General features: G+C 37.7%; 1 pseudogene; it reads right to left on the reverse strand.

Moving 5' to 3' along the window:
- The window catches only part of LOC122829211, a 39515-nt pseudogene extending 29622 nt beyond the window's left edge, over positions 1 to 9893 (reverse strand).
- Between the last annotated feature and the right edge of the window lie 5629 nt (positions 9894 to 15522).

The following is a 15522-nucleotide window of genomic DNA, read 5'->3' on the forward strand; positions in this document are numbered from 1 at the left end:
GAACTTTTATTCACGGGGTAATTTGAATTAAGCTCTTGAAAGACTCAAATTAAATTGCAGTCATCCTAAGGCAGATATGTTTTGAATTGAAGTTAGAATTTTAGCATTAGCAACTGGATGTTTTGTTGGTAATTGCTTTAGCACTAGCAGAGCTAATGTTTATGATTAGCACTTTAGGGTTAACGCAGCTATATTTTTAGCTACCAGTGCTCAACAGTGGATTAAAGCAAATTCAACGGAACAGAATACTCAGTCTGAATGTTTATTGTTTCAACATGACAAAAAGTTAAAATTGCAGTCAAAAGGTATTAACAGTAATTTTAATAAATGTGGCTAAGCAACTACTACATAGATCACAACATAAACGGAAACTCTGAGTTAGATTTTTTTCCCATAACATAATTTTATAATGTGGTTAAAGAGTTTCTATAAACAAGGAGCTTTGTGTAAGAATAGGAACTGGCCTATTTTAATTTAAAATAACCAGGCTTTTATGCAGTTTTAGTTATGTGCATTTGTTTCAGATGCCACCTGATATGTAAGTTGATGAATCAGGCGAAGTGAGAGTTGTGAAGCAGGGATCCTGCACTCCATGCTTACAGAGGGGATAAACTGGATGATTATGCTAAATCTCATTTACACATGGAGAGAGAAATAACTACATTCATTTAATTAATTGCCAGTTTTGTGTCTTCTTAATTCATTAAGAACCTTGTCAGCATGCTGAAGTCAAGAAAAATTTAATTTCATGTTGCTCATTAATTTCTAGGGCTTAGTTTGCAATGTGAGAAATTCATAATGATCCCAAAGAGGGGGATTTCAAAAGTGGTACTCCACCTTTGACTCTCCAAGTTCTCCAAAGGCACATAAAATAATAATACGTTTCCAGGATAAAGCATATATACTTGGAGAATAAACAACTCAGATTTTTTTTTAAAACAAAAAAAAAATAAACAGCTTTACATTAAATGTCATTCAAAATTTGTAGAATCCATAAGTAGGAATGAATAATATCGGTGTTTCTCTGTAAATGTTAGAAGCATCAAAACATGATTTTATTGATTTGTGCATCAGGTCAGTAGGACTCAGGGAAAGAAATGTCATTTTAAAACGTCCTGAACCAGATTTTTTAAAGGGAGAAAATCCTAGTTCTTTTTTCTTTCTTCTACAAACTCTTTACAGATTTCCTCCTCCCAACTGCTGCTGGCAGACAAACCAGCAATGCATCTGTCCTCGTGAAAAGTTTTGACTTGGTGCCGTTTGTGGCAGAGTTGGAGAAATTACTTTTCCCTGTGAATGTTTGGCCACGCAGCAGGAAAGAGAAACACAATCTATTATTATTTGTTTCCGACTTTGCAAGCACCTGAACTGTGAACGAGTCCTGCTGGAAAGAGAAGTTTGTTGAGTCTTTTCAGATCTAGATCACCCACTGATTCCTTGTGTGAAATCTGGGGCCAAATGACTCTAATAAACATAGGCAAAATATCCCAAACTCGGCTGTTTGTAGCACAGCAGCAAGGAGGTTAGGAGTTTGAAACCTGGAATGTGTTTGAGGTTTTTCTTGCATGTTCTCCCCTGTGCTTGCATGGGGACCACAGAGGAGCTTCCTCCTACAGTCTAAAAACAACTGTTAGGTTCATTTGTCACTCAAAAAAACAAAACAAAAAAAAGTGGCAGGTATGAGTGTTCATGCAGGTTTGTCTCTCTGTGTTGCACTGAGATGAACTGGTGACTAAATCTGTCGCAATAAGCAATAACATGATGAATTAAGCTTGGTCCTTTCCATTTTGATCATTAATGTTTATTTAGAAACATCCTAATCAAATTCATTTATGATTTTGGTTCTAAGTGGTTTTTATTATGTTTTTATTGTTGTGTCTCACTATGCATAGTCTCTCGAAACAACAATATTATTGTTTAATACTTTTTAAACAAAATTACTGGCTCAGTAATTATCAAACAATTAAAAAGTGGTGTCTTGAAAGTCACTCAATTTCCACACAGGATAGGCCATACATTTCTGGTCTGTCCTACAAATGTATGTAAAGATCAGATGGCTCGGAAGCATTTAGGCATTAAATCTGTGATGCTGTGGGCCTGATTCAGTTCCAAAACAGTCCAGAGAACCTTGTTATATCACGAGCTCTATGAGACAGGAGAACAGTGTGAATAAAAATCTGATGGCCTCTGCCAGTTAACTGAAAATGGGTCACTACTGGGTCTTTCAGCTGCTCCTCTGTGCAGCGAAGAAGAGGAGGAGGGCAGAAAAAAAGAATAACAGCAAAGAGGGGCATCTTGGGGTCACAAAGTCTCCAAAATAATTTATTCTGACATTTTTTACACATCTTTATCAGGGTGCTGAATGATAACAGTCAAAGGAACCAATTCCAGTTTTGTAAAATAAAAATGAAGCCGGTTAAAACCCCTTTCTTCAAGTCAATTATTTGACCGTTTTACATTCATCTTGACTTTCAAACACAACAGTAAGTTTTTTTCCCTTCCCAGTCCTTCATTTTTAAGTGCTGTAAAGCCTCCACGTCTGTGTGCCTCGCCAATTGTCTGAAGTAGAAAATAAGGTTAACATTTGTGTATAAATATTGATCCTAGCCCTGAGGCTCTGCTACTTCTATGAAACCAGGCCCATTAAACTCTGCCCAACAAACTGTTCATTCAAACAACTTTGTGTTTTCTGCAACTATGAAGTAAAAAAAAAAAAAAGACCAAACGATGGGATGTAATTTGTCAGCTGAATATGAACACTAATTGAAAGCAGTTTCTATGTACCCAAGATGACGTGCGGTTAGTTAAAGACGCACAGCGTTATTCCCTTGACCTGCAATGCATTTCCAAGTTCAAGGCTGTGTTTCGGTTTCTCACTTGAGCTTTGTGCGATCGGACCTGCCAGCACGCGCCCCCAGCCCCAGTCAGCTTAGGGAGAACATAGCAGCGGTGAGGTGGAGGATTCTTGGCAGAAAGAGCCCCGAACATTTGATGCCAAGAGGGAAATGGAAACCCTTCTCTCATTTTCCCTATAATCCAATGTTTTCAAGCCCTAGCCCTACCAAGGTCATTATAATCATAAAAAGTGGAAGGTAGCCAGTGACCCACCATTACAGTAAGGTAGAGAGCCACCAAGTCTCTCAGCTATTGGCAGACGGGGGGGAAAAAAACCCTTCAATTCAGTCCAGAAATGATGAACATCTCTACATTTTAAATGGAAATAATCAGGAGGGATGAGAAGGGAATAAAAGTGTTCCCCTGGGTATTCTCGCTGACTCAGAGCGCCGGTCATAAAACTGGAACTTAAAAGCATTTAAACTAGTCCCTAACTTTTAGGATGGCGTAGTTAGACTGAGAAATTATATAAACAATAATAAAGACCAAGGTCAGAGTGAATGCTGGGTTCCTCTGTGGCACCAAAGGTCATATGTGCTTGTCAGAGTGAAGGCGCCATACTGCACTGTGACCTCCATTGCCAGTTTCTGTACCCTCAGACACACCAACACACACACAAACACTCGGAGGTTTGTTTTCATTTTCACGTGAGGATGACATCCTTAAAGAAAACTTTCCTCATCTGTAACAGACATCAGCAGAGCAGGCAGGGCATAACAAACAGTCTACCTGGGTCAGAGACAGCATATCCACAGTGCTAAACCCAGTGTGTTAGCTTGGCCTTTTCTTTTTAAGAGATTTCCTAAACTTTTTCCAAAACTTGGGTGTCATGATAACAAATTTCACTTGACGATAAATTGTCTCAGAAATTATTGCGATAAATGATAATATTGTCATTTTGAAACCAGGTAGTGGAAAGGGGTTCATGTAACCCCTTTCAACTACCTGGTTTCAAAATTTCTGGCATGTTTACCAACTCAAATATAAGAGTTTTTAAGACTTTTTTTAAGATTATGAATTCATTTTAAGGTCTGTATCACAACACAAATGTACAAAAAATTTTATATTTTGGCAAAGACGAACGTTGTCCAGCCAACTGGAAAGAGAATTTACACTTACCAACGATAGATGCGATAAAGATAGCTACATAGCTATCAAGGGTATGTTAGCAGCTAGTTAGTGGTAACCTCAACTGCCCCGCGTCACAAAACACAATAAAGATGTCTGCATGTAATTCAAACTTTTGCCTGACAGAAAAGTACCATAAGAAAAAACAAACTACATGGAATATATGAGATTAAATAGTCCTGCCAAGAGAAAATTTAAGACCTGTGATTAATGTAATTAGGACCAACTTACAATTTTCTATTCAATTAGGAAATAAATTTTAGGTATATTAATTTAAGTCTTCAGGATGCGCAAACATCCAACAAAAAGCTAAAAGTTAACAAAAGCATGCCTTCTCAAAGTTAAAAAAAAACCTAATTTCTAAGTAACATTTAACACTGGAACTCAAAAAAGCTTTAACTATCCAGAATAACTAAAAAAAAAACAGCCATTATAAAAATGGATTAAGTCTTTGTAACCAAAACTGCATTTCAACACATCAAAAAGGCCAGAGCAAGAAGAAAACAGGAAGCAAAAACAAAAAAACTTCCAACAAATCCATACTGTTCTGTGATTGGAGCACAGGCCCCATTTCAGGCCCTACACTAGACTTGCAAACGATATGTGGATGTGGGTTAAAAAGTACTGGTCTCATCTAAGCAGAGAATACATCTCTATATTTGTGATATAATCTTCACTCGTAATGGGAAAGAATTATATCACCAATTCCAACGTGTCTCTTTGCCCGGCTTTCTCACAATGCAGTCAGAGGAGTGGCAAAAGCAAGTGAGCTGGATTAGCAATGCTTGCCAAAAATCTATGGTATAATCTAAGACATGTTACTGTGAAACTTAGTGTCTGCTGCCTGGATATTGAGATGTTAGCATGTCAAGACAAGCATAGACCAGACAACATTGCATTGATTTCCTTCAATATTGGCTTTCTCTTGCTTCGTTTTCCCAAATATACACAACTTTGTGTTTGTATACCATATGAAACATATTTATCTCTATTTGGGGCTAATTTATAAGATAACCAAGCAGAAACAAGTGTGTATTTTGTAATAGTCTTGTATTAAAACCCAAAATATTTCTGTTGAAATAATACTTCTTTGTTTTCTTTACAGGATTAAAAAAAATAGACCTATAAAGTTTTCATCTTTTTTGGATAATCTATCTGATCAGTCTTCTAGGTAAACAATTAGATACCAAATCGTACACATCTTATGCCTGCTATAGGATATCTGCAAAAGTATTTTACAAGCTATGCAGATACACAGACAGGCATATAATGCACCAAATATATGGGAGGGAGTTGCTTTCAAATTGCATGTACACAGCCTCAAAAACAAACTAACATCTTAACAGGAACAAATGCATGCCTAATCCAGACACGAACCTCACCTAACCCAGAAATGACATCCTGCCTCATTAGGACCAGGGCATGAATACGGCTGGTGTTGACAAGGTTGGTGAATTAATGGAGAAAGGTCCCAGAGATGTAACAAAAATGAGCACACAGCTTTGCTCCAAGAGTAACACATCACAGTCCCACACATTTAATGACTACAAATAACAAAAAGTAGACAAATATCCAACAGGCGATGGAAAGAGATCCAAAGATAATATATTATATGGTTTATTTGTTACAAACGTAGTGGAAAAACAACAAAATTCAGAAGTTGCTGAAGCGTAAATCAGTTGATTTAATGCTTGACAGATGATCAGCTGATCTGAAGAAAAGAGCTGAGCTTTTCCCAATCAACTATTGCCACATCCAGTTGTGAAGATTTTCACAAAGTGAAGAAGTCATTTTCAGATTCATTGAGGTGTTTCAAATGATCAGACAAACCACAAAACATGCAAGAAGCTCCTATGAGTGAATATAATACTACAATAAAGTCTGATATCAGAAGGAAAAGAAAAACTGAACATATTACAGCGAAGTTGCTCTGTTTTATCATTATAAAAAGTCATGTTCTGTGTGAGAAAACATCCAGGATTTGGAAAATGTTAGTCTACAAACTCTACAGCTAATGCGGATTGCTAGTATAAAGTTCAAGAGGGATCAAATTGTCAACTTTGTGATCATTTCTCTTTGTTTTGGTGTTACTGAAATCTTCCTGCTGCAGAGCGGTGTAACATAGGCTGCTCTCTCTCATACTTTTGTCAAAACTGAGGGTGAATAATTTCAGGAAACATATCAAAATGCACTGAAAATGTATAATAATTATAATTAACCCACATATTCCTGACTCTTTACTACATCCCAATGTCCCCTGCACACACATTGTGCTTTAGCATCTCAGCAACTAAAGCTATACATCAGGTATGGGTAGCTAAGTGGCAAAAAATTATTATCTGCATGCAGAGAATGAATACATGGCACTTGATTTAGAATATCCAGCCAAATATTGCATCTAAGCAACTCCATAAAGCTCCGCTATAAATAAATTTAATGATAGCAATTTAGCAACTAATAGAAAATCAGAGCTTTTTAATCCAAATATTAAGAAGGACACAACTGTTATTTTAAAATTAGATATTGGTAATATGCTGACCCCTATATTTGTGGAGAGAAAAAAAATAGTGAGCTTTAATCTGTTTTATCTGCTTAGTTTTATGTATACAAAGTTCAGGCCTTTAACCTAGAGGATTTTTACTGTATTTGTAGCTTTCTAGTCACATAGAGGCAGCTTCAAGTCTGGGCTGTTTTTACAGTTCTCATTTATCTGAAACATAGAAAAAGTCATTTTACTGTTATTTCTAAAACAGATGCATTATGGAAAAAAATGTTCAAAGAGTTCAATACAATGATGTTTGATAAAGTGTTAAAAGAACTTGAAGAAAGAAATCATACCAAAGTTAACAAAGGAGACAGGTGAAGGCTGATATTCTGGGATCTTTAAGGGCCCTCAGTTTACTTCGAAACCTAAAAATATTGTGACATAATATGATAAAATAATTGCTTAATTTTAACATTTTGGGGAAATATTGTCATGAAGTTTAACAAATGATCTTTGCTTAATGTTCAACTTTTTAGTTATCAAAATTAAAGCTGCATGACATTTAATAAAAATCTTGCAGTGGTGATAATATTGGTAAATATTGCAGTGGTGATGTCTGTGTTTCCTTCACTCTTTCAGCATTTTGGGCAATGTTACTCATCCCCAGTGTGAGCATCTGCTCCTCTGAGACTCTGTCCAGCTGGCTAAATATTATATTAGCATGTAAAATTAAAGCTTAGAACACTTGGAACATATTAACCGACAATTTTGTGATACTATTGTGCGAACTGTTATTGTGATCAAATGTTCAGCTCTAGTCAGAAAAAATGTCAGTTATCTACCTAGAAACAGTAACTTTCAACAGCCAAAAGGCCATGTTTGTACTGGAAACTTTAACACGTTCCCCATTTAAAACAGAAACAAATGCTATTTAACCTAAAAATAGGTATTCAGGTTGAATTTTTTCACAAATTAAAGCTACAAATTAGAACTTAAGATATTAATTTTTTCTGATTTTTCATTGAACTTATCTCCAAACTCAAATTAAACAATTAAAACTTCAGCAAAACCCCTCAGCTGTGTTGCTAACAGGAATTGAAATGGCTCTTAGATTTTTAAAGCACTAACCTCTACAGGTTTCTGAACCAGAGCATAAGACCAAATGGTTTAGTTAGGGAGTTTTTGGTCTTTGCGCCACAGGCTCCTGTTTCATGTGAAATATTTCTATCCAGAAATATTAAAGGCTTGAAAAGAAAAGATTACTATTTTAGGGCAACCTAGGTTGTGGTCTATCAATAAATGCCTACTTTAAGAGAACGAAAATCAACTAAAATAAGTATAGACAATTCAACACTTTACAAAATTCAGTAATTAGCCACTAAACCTCTGAACCTATAAAAGTCACTAAAACACACTCAAAACAGAGTTCTAAATCAAGACTTTGATGCCAGATGGTATTATAAAGACTGCTATGGTTTATTTTCATTATACATCAAAACCAAGCTCTGTGCTGTGAAGCCCATTCATGTGACTTCCCACACTGTCAGTCACTTCCACTCAGACCACCAATCACTGCACCTACTGTCCACATCTCTGCCTCATACCAGCTTCTGCAATTTTCCCCCAAAGTTCACCCCCGGTCAAACACCTGAGCTGGGCACAAACGAGCAAAATGAGCTGCAATGCAAAACATCTGGAGGGATGTGACATTTATAAAATAAAGAAAAAAAAATATCCAGCTGAATCACTTAATTATTCATGAAATTTGCATATCAATATGACTAATTGAGCTGTTTGCCTACGCGTGCATTCAGCAGAAATGATTAACAGCATAAAAAATGTCACTAATAATGGCCCCTAAACATCTAAGGAATCCTCCAGCGGCCGGAGTACGTTATTGCAGCATTTCATTATATATATATAAGACTGATAAAGGCAGAATATCGAAGACAGTAAGGGTCAAACGCACAAAAGTAAGCCAACCACCGACTAAAATAAACTCCTCGGAAAGTATAATGGGGTTCTGCTGCGGCACAAGCAGCGTATCTGAGCCTGAGTGCCGTTTCCTTTTTCTAACCGCGTTATTGATCGGAGTCTGTCTGCAATGAATGGCTGCAAAGGGAAGGAAGGGGGGAAAAACCCTGAACTTCAGGTGACCGACCATGTCTCTGACACTGCCTTCATGTAGACAGGGAGGGGTAAAAAATGTATATATGGATTTGGGTTTAATAAAAAGAATTTTTATCACTTTTCAACAACAACAAAAAAATTAAAAGTCGACGACATAAACAAACGCGAAATGAGTCGATTCCACGAGCTCGGAGCAGCAAAACTGAAGCGAAAGTTAGCCGTTTATAGCCGGGGAATTGAAGTTTACCGAGGGGTGCTGCTATATAGCGCTGAGGCTAACTGAGAACACCGGGGTGATCAGGGGAGCCAGACTCTGGCTCGTCTGATCCGGCTGACCCTTCATTTTATTGCGGCCAGACTCCCAGATCCTCCCCCTTTTCTCTACCCGAGAGACCGAAGACGTTACCGAAACCGCTCGCCCGTTATGCCGCACACTACCGCCCCGACACATACGGCAAACTGACCGCAACCTTTCTAGCGGTAGCGGACCTCTCATCGATTCTGCTCTTTATTAAAGCCACGTATCGTTTATCCACTCACTGCCTGGCTAACGTTACCCATTTGCCAACAACATGGCTGCCTCGCTCGGACCTAAAAAAAAAAAAAAAAAAAAAAAAAAAAAAAAAAGGGGGGAGAAATAACCTACGCCGAGCCTTTTGTCTGTTTCACCTCTATAACCCTAAACTACTGCGCAAAACACACGGAGAGCGGCTAAAATCGCACACGTCGAGCGGAGGACTTACGTGAAGGCAGGCGCTTGGGCTGCTCCTGCTTCCTCCTTGGCATTTTCCCCCCGCTTTTAATCACATTCTCGTCCTTGTTTGGGGATGAGGAGAAAAAAGGATTTTTCCCATTGAGACTGGAGGCGCCAGTGATGGCAGGGACTCGGTCGTGCACCTGGCTTTGCTCGGTTTAAAGTGTATTGTTCAGGGGGGGAACGGGAACACGGGCGGAGGAGGTGCCGCTCGCTGTTGTTGTTGCCGTGTCTTGACTATGGCTGCTCTCGGTGCAAGTGTGTCTCCGAGCCCCTAACTAACACTAATGCAGGGATCAAAGGGCAGCAACAGCAGAGCAGACACACGCGCGTGGGCAGGCACACACACACACACACACACACACACACACTCGGCACACACGTTCACACGCTTCTCACACACACGCATACACGCGCTCTCCCTCGTGCGCGCGCGCACGCATTGGAGGAGCTCGCCCCCGAGAGCGGCGTACGGACAAGGTGCCCCCAGGCTTTCAGTGCGCGTTGCTGAAAAGAAAATATAGATATTTGAAAACACAAAGAGAACCATATTGATGGAGTCGAATTGCATCCAGAGTCCTGTCATTTTTCGTAAGGAAAAACAAAAATGAAAATAAATAAAGTGATGGTAGTTAAATTATGCAAATGTCGCTAACATTTCTGACTCCTTATTACACAAAGCAGAGATTAAGAGAATTACTTTATTGTTCAGCAGGAAAAGATGAATGCGTATTAATATGAGGAAAATGCATCAAATAATTCATTTTTCAAAATTCAGAACAAAAGTCTCAAGACAATTTACAGGTCCATCTCAATAAGGCAGAATTTTCTAAAAATATGTTTTTCAGCAATTCAGTTCCAGAAAAACATATATCGACTTAAGTGTTCATTTTGATCATTTTGACTCACAGCTAATGAAATCCCCATCATTTTGTTAATTTTTTCATTCCTGTATTTAGCCAGGAATGAAGAAGACACCATGGAGATCCAGATCTAATTTTCAAGAGGGACCTGGGCAGAAATATGCAAAACACAAAAATTTGTATCTACTTTCTACTTGAAAGTAGATAAAAATTTAAATATATGCATAAGTTTAAAACAAATTACAAAACAGTTTAAAAGCAATGACACTGATTGATAGAATCACACTGCATGTTTTTTTAAGAACCATTTGCATTAACTACTGCATCGGTGTGTCAAGGAGGTGATTAACCTGGGCCTCCTGTGAAGTCTGAAGGAAGCAGCCTCCAGCTCATCTGCTTTGTTGAGTCAGGCCAGATTGTTGGGCAACAGTGATACTATGGTCATTAAAGCTAGTAATGGTACCCTTAGTTGTGCAGGCAAGTCCTGCTGGAAAATCAAATGATCATCTCCATAAAGTTTATCAGCAGGGTGGAAATTTTCCTTATGTCTTTGAACATAAGAAAAAAACCAAAAGAGTAACATCAACAAAGGACATGGTTTACCATATCATTCCTCTCTTTAGAAACTACAAATTGAACCTAAAGCAAGTTGGATTCTGTTCCTCTCCTCTTCTCCAGAATCTGCGATCTTAATTTCCAAATTTACTTTCAATCAGAAAGAAGAATTAAAAACCAATGAGCAACAGCCTAGTCTTTTTTTTCCTCTTTGGCCCAAGAAAGATGCCTCTGAGGTTGACTTAACACAGGATGCAGTAGTTGCGGTCTTTCTTCTGGATAAGTCTATGTCACAAAACTGCTTTTATTAATTTTGCTTGTCCACCATGTTTAGCCAGAGTTTTTCCTTCCACTTAACTTTCTATCAATTTGCTTGTATGCAACACTCTGAGCACTCAGTTTCTTTTGGAATGTTTGTGCCTTATTCTTCTTGCAAAGAACTGTCGAGTCAGCAGTCTAGCCAAAAAATGGTCATAACATAATTTTTTCTTTGAAAAACTTTGTTTTGCTGGTTTTACAGAAATACAGATCACTAAAATTATATTAAATCTATACAATATATATATTATTCTTTATTTTCCAAATGAGTAAAATAACTGGCATTTGACAACATTGTAATGTGTTGGGATGCACCTGTTGATACACAGGCAGAAATGGTTCTTGCATGAAGTATGACCAGTCCACGTGCAAATTTAGTTTTTTTTTTTTTTTGGGTGTCCACTGCAATGTATTCCTGAAAATAAGCAATGGAAAACTAGTTTAGGTCAACATTGACATGACTCCCTCCCAAAGTGCTCTGCCCACCCCTGGGTTGTGCCTTATATGTTTTTATGACATTTTTATTTTATTTAGTGTTTTTTTCATTTAGTGTTAAAATGACTGTATTACCTAAATCATATTTAAGGTTTTGGCTTATATGTACACAATTTTTCCCGTGCAAGTTGATTTAATTTGCATTTGTATTGATTTACAAAGTTGAATTAAAAAGAAGAGCAACACATTTAAACTGATATTGTTATTCAGAAATTATCATCTCAATTTTTGCAAGGTTAGAGAGGTGACAAATCTATCAAATCCAAATGCACCACAAGGTGCAGTTATTAGTTCACTATTTTTTCACTGAAATACAAATGATTTGTCATAACCCCTTCCTCTGATTGTTTCAACACAACTGATTGGTATTGGATTCTATTGCAGGATTGGTTTGAAAAGTCATGTCTCACTTAAAACTCTCAGTTGTCTTTTACTTTTGGTCCCTATTTTTGATTGGTAAGAGGTGAACCTATCAACAAGTCTCAACAGCTAAAGTATTTCCAGACGCAAGTGAAGATCTGAATCAGTTCTGCATATCTTTGGACTAACCAGAAGAAATAGAGGAGCTTTAAAAATCTCATGAAATTTGAAAACCTCATAGTTATTTCTAAATATTTAACATGGCAAGGCTGTTTTAGTTCCACTTAGAGTCAGTTGTTCGGTGAGTCTTGGCCCATCCAGTGGGAATTGTGAGGTGGGGTTAAGTGAAACATCAGAAAAACAAACAGCCAATGTGTTATTTGGTATTGTATTGTGTTTTCCTATTTATTACTTTGTCTATTTTGCTTTGTTGTGGTTTAATAAGAGTTAACTTTATTCTGTTTTAGTCATTGTAACCTATGGAATCATTGCAAATTAGCTTAGTTTCTAAAAAGTGCATAAAAGTGAGCAGTATTTGGTCAAAAGTAACACCCAATATAAAATCTAAATAATTTAGCAAATAACACTGAACTTAAAGCTTTATTTTATTGAAGTGAACCTCCCCCTAGGAATCCTACACCCTGGGCTTTTCTTTTAAAATCTGCCTGCTGAGTTATTCCTAGGATTATTCTATAATAAGAACAGTTTAAAAAAAAGAGAGAAGGGGACATTGTGTGGGAATCTGTATTCAATCATGTGATAGCAATAACAGGTGTCCTTATCAGAAAAATTTCAGACTATTATCCAAACCAACGCAGTCATCTCCTCATCAAAGTTGCGAGAGAGAGCAAAAACTGGCCAGAGCTGAATCCTCCTCCCTCTCAGCTGGGTGTTGGGGCTTTTTCACAGCGCAGGCTGTCCCCCACTCCCTGCTGTTGGACTCCTCCAGGCTGCGTTCTGTTGGCCTGCCGCGTTCTTTCACACCTCGGCCGCGTGTGAGGAGAGCTGTGTCTTCATCCCTCCATCCTTCCATCCTCCAGTCCTCCTCATGCCATGCCTTCCACCCACCCCCACCCCCAGTGGAGGCGCAGGAGGCTCGTTACCGTGGCAATTAGTGAAAAGCCCAAATTAGCCCTCTTGGCTGTCCACAGGTGACAAAGACACTTTGCATTTCTGCTAATTAGGAAACAGAACAACATGATTAAATGGGACCTATCAGAAGGAGAGTGGACAAACATGTTCCACAAATAGCAAAAAGCGATTTGTTATTGCATCTCCTGCGTGAAATAATTAAGACATCCCTGTAAGGGTTTTCAGTTTTGAAGAGGATAATGCTGGGCGATGATAGAGAGTATTGTAATCATCTTTTGGTGATGGTTGTGTGGTTATGCAAACAGCAGTGTTTCTCAACTGCACCTGCTGATGGACAATCTGTTGACAGGTGCTCTGACTCAAGCCTGAAAGAGCTGATGCATAGAGAAAGTGGGAAACTGTGACATTTCTTCTCTCCTTACAGATCAGTTCAGTTTTTGCACTGCATAATATAAATGGAGACATTATGTAATAGACATTATATTTGGAATTATATACCCTTAAATTTGGCTCAAAATAAAGTCTCATGCAAAATTGCGTTCGATCACACCCCCTTTTCACATTTGTGTGTGATAGAGCAATACAAAGTACTGTAATTATATTTGTGTAGTGGAAGGAAAAAATATAAAGTATTCAACTTGTTTAGCAAATAAAATCTCAAAAGTGTGGTGTGCATTTGTATTTCAACCTTGTTGAATCAGTTCTTTTCTCCTTTTGCTGCTATTACAACTTTTTAAGATGTGTTTCTACTAGTTTTGCACATCTGGAGAATTTGTACAAAGTAGTCATTATAACACATCAAGTCAAGTTTATTTCCAAAGCTCGTTTCAGCTGTGATGCAGTTCAAAGTGCTTCAAAAGCAGAAAATATATAATTGTACCATTTTATGAAATGTCATAATTAAAATCATCAAAAATATTCAATGTCAAATATGTTGATCAATGTTCTAGTTGTTTTTAATCAAAGGCAACTATAAACAGGTAGGTCTTTAGTCATGATTTAAAGGAACTCGATGTTTTGGCTGTTTTGCACTTTTATGCAAGTCTGTTCCAGATTTGTGGTGTGTAGAAGCTGAATGCTGCTACTTAATGTTTGGTTCTGATTCTGGAGATGCAGAAGCTGGAGGACTGATTTTTTTAGACAGACCTGTTGCATTAATCAATGCCACCAAAGATGAACACATGGATGAGTTTCTCTAGGTCTTGCTGGGACATTAGTCCTCTAATCCTGGAAATGTTCTCCAGGTGATAGAAGGCCGACTTTGTAATTGTCTTTATGCGTCTCTGCAAGTCTGAGTCCTTCACTACACCCAGATTTGGGGCGTGATCTCTAGTTTCTAGTTATAATAAAGTTTCTTGCTGACTCTGAATCTTTCTTCTGCATGTCCAAGGATTATAAATTCAGTTGTGTTTCTGTTCAGCTGAAGAAAGTTATGGCACATCCGTGCATTAATTTTTCTAAGCATCTGTACATATGAGTATGGTTTAAGCTAAACCAACATATTGCAACTCCTGTTAAATGTTGAGGCTCTTCACATCAACTTTCCACAGAGCTGATCACTAATGATCCTGCTGATGTTCTAGCTTACACTAATTTAAACGCAGTTTAGTGTAAAAGTGTGAAACCTTTGCATTTGTTGCGACTGTTTTCTATGAACACATGGTTCCGGCTGATAAGGCTAAAACCATAGTTTTTATTTTGGTGGTGTTTTTGTTCCCTGGTGAATTCGGTCACCATGGGGAGAGGTCAGGGTCTGGTCTCTGACCCTGACAATGCCAGTCAGCTGAGGTAATGCTCGCTACAGGACAGTCTACTGATAGTTGCTATGGAAACAATAACATGACCTCACTCAGGGTTGAACCTAAAGGTCATTCCTCTGTGCTCCAGGGATGAGTGCACCGGCTTCATTGCCAGCGGTACCTCTCAAGCTTCACCGACAAAACATGAAAGTACATCCAGTTCTATGCAAAGGTCTTGAAGAATTTCTTATAATGTTATATTTAAATGAGCCACTCTGTCTTTTCATCTTTTAAAGTGGTCTCAATTGATGGTTCTTTGGGCTTTATGAAGAGCTTTCTAAGAACTTAAAAATTTAACTGCATTTTTGCTGATTTCAGTGAATGTTTAATTATTAAGCAACTTAATTTTGACTAAAATATTATTATGTCAAACTGAAGGGATAAACCAGTATCATTTACGTGTTGTAGAGAATTTAGAAAGGAGTCTGTTTATCTGACCAACCTGTAAAAATAGATAATTTCTTTCCTTCTATCAAAGAAAACACAGTTTGATGGCAGCAATTTGACATTATGGTGGCCCAGAAGGGTCAACAAAATACATTAAAAAAAAAGCAAAATACAACAACAAAAGTCACAACACTACAGCAAAGTTCACAACATAACAGCAAAAGGCCACAACATAACAGCAAGAGTCACAACAACAAAAAT

The sequence above is a fragment of the Gambusia affinis genome, linkage group LG04, assembly GCF_019740435.1.
Source record: "Gambusia affinis linkage group LG04, SWU_Gaff_1.0, whole genome shotgun sequence".
Lineage (NCBI taxonomy): Eukaryota > Metazoa > Chordata > Actinopteri > Cyprinodontiformes > Poeciliidae > Gambusia > Gambusia affinis.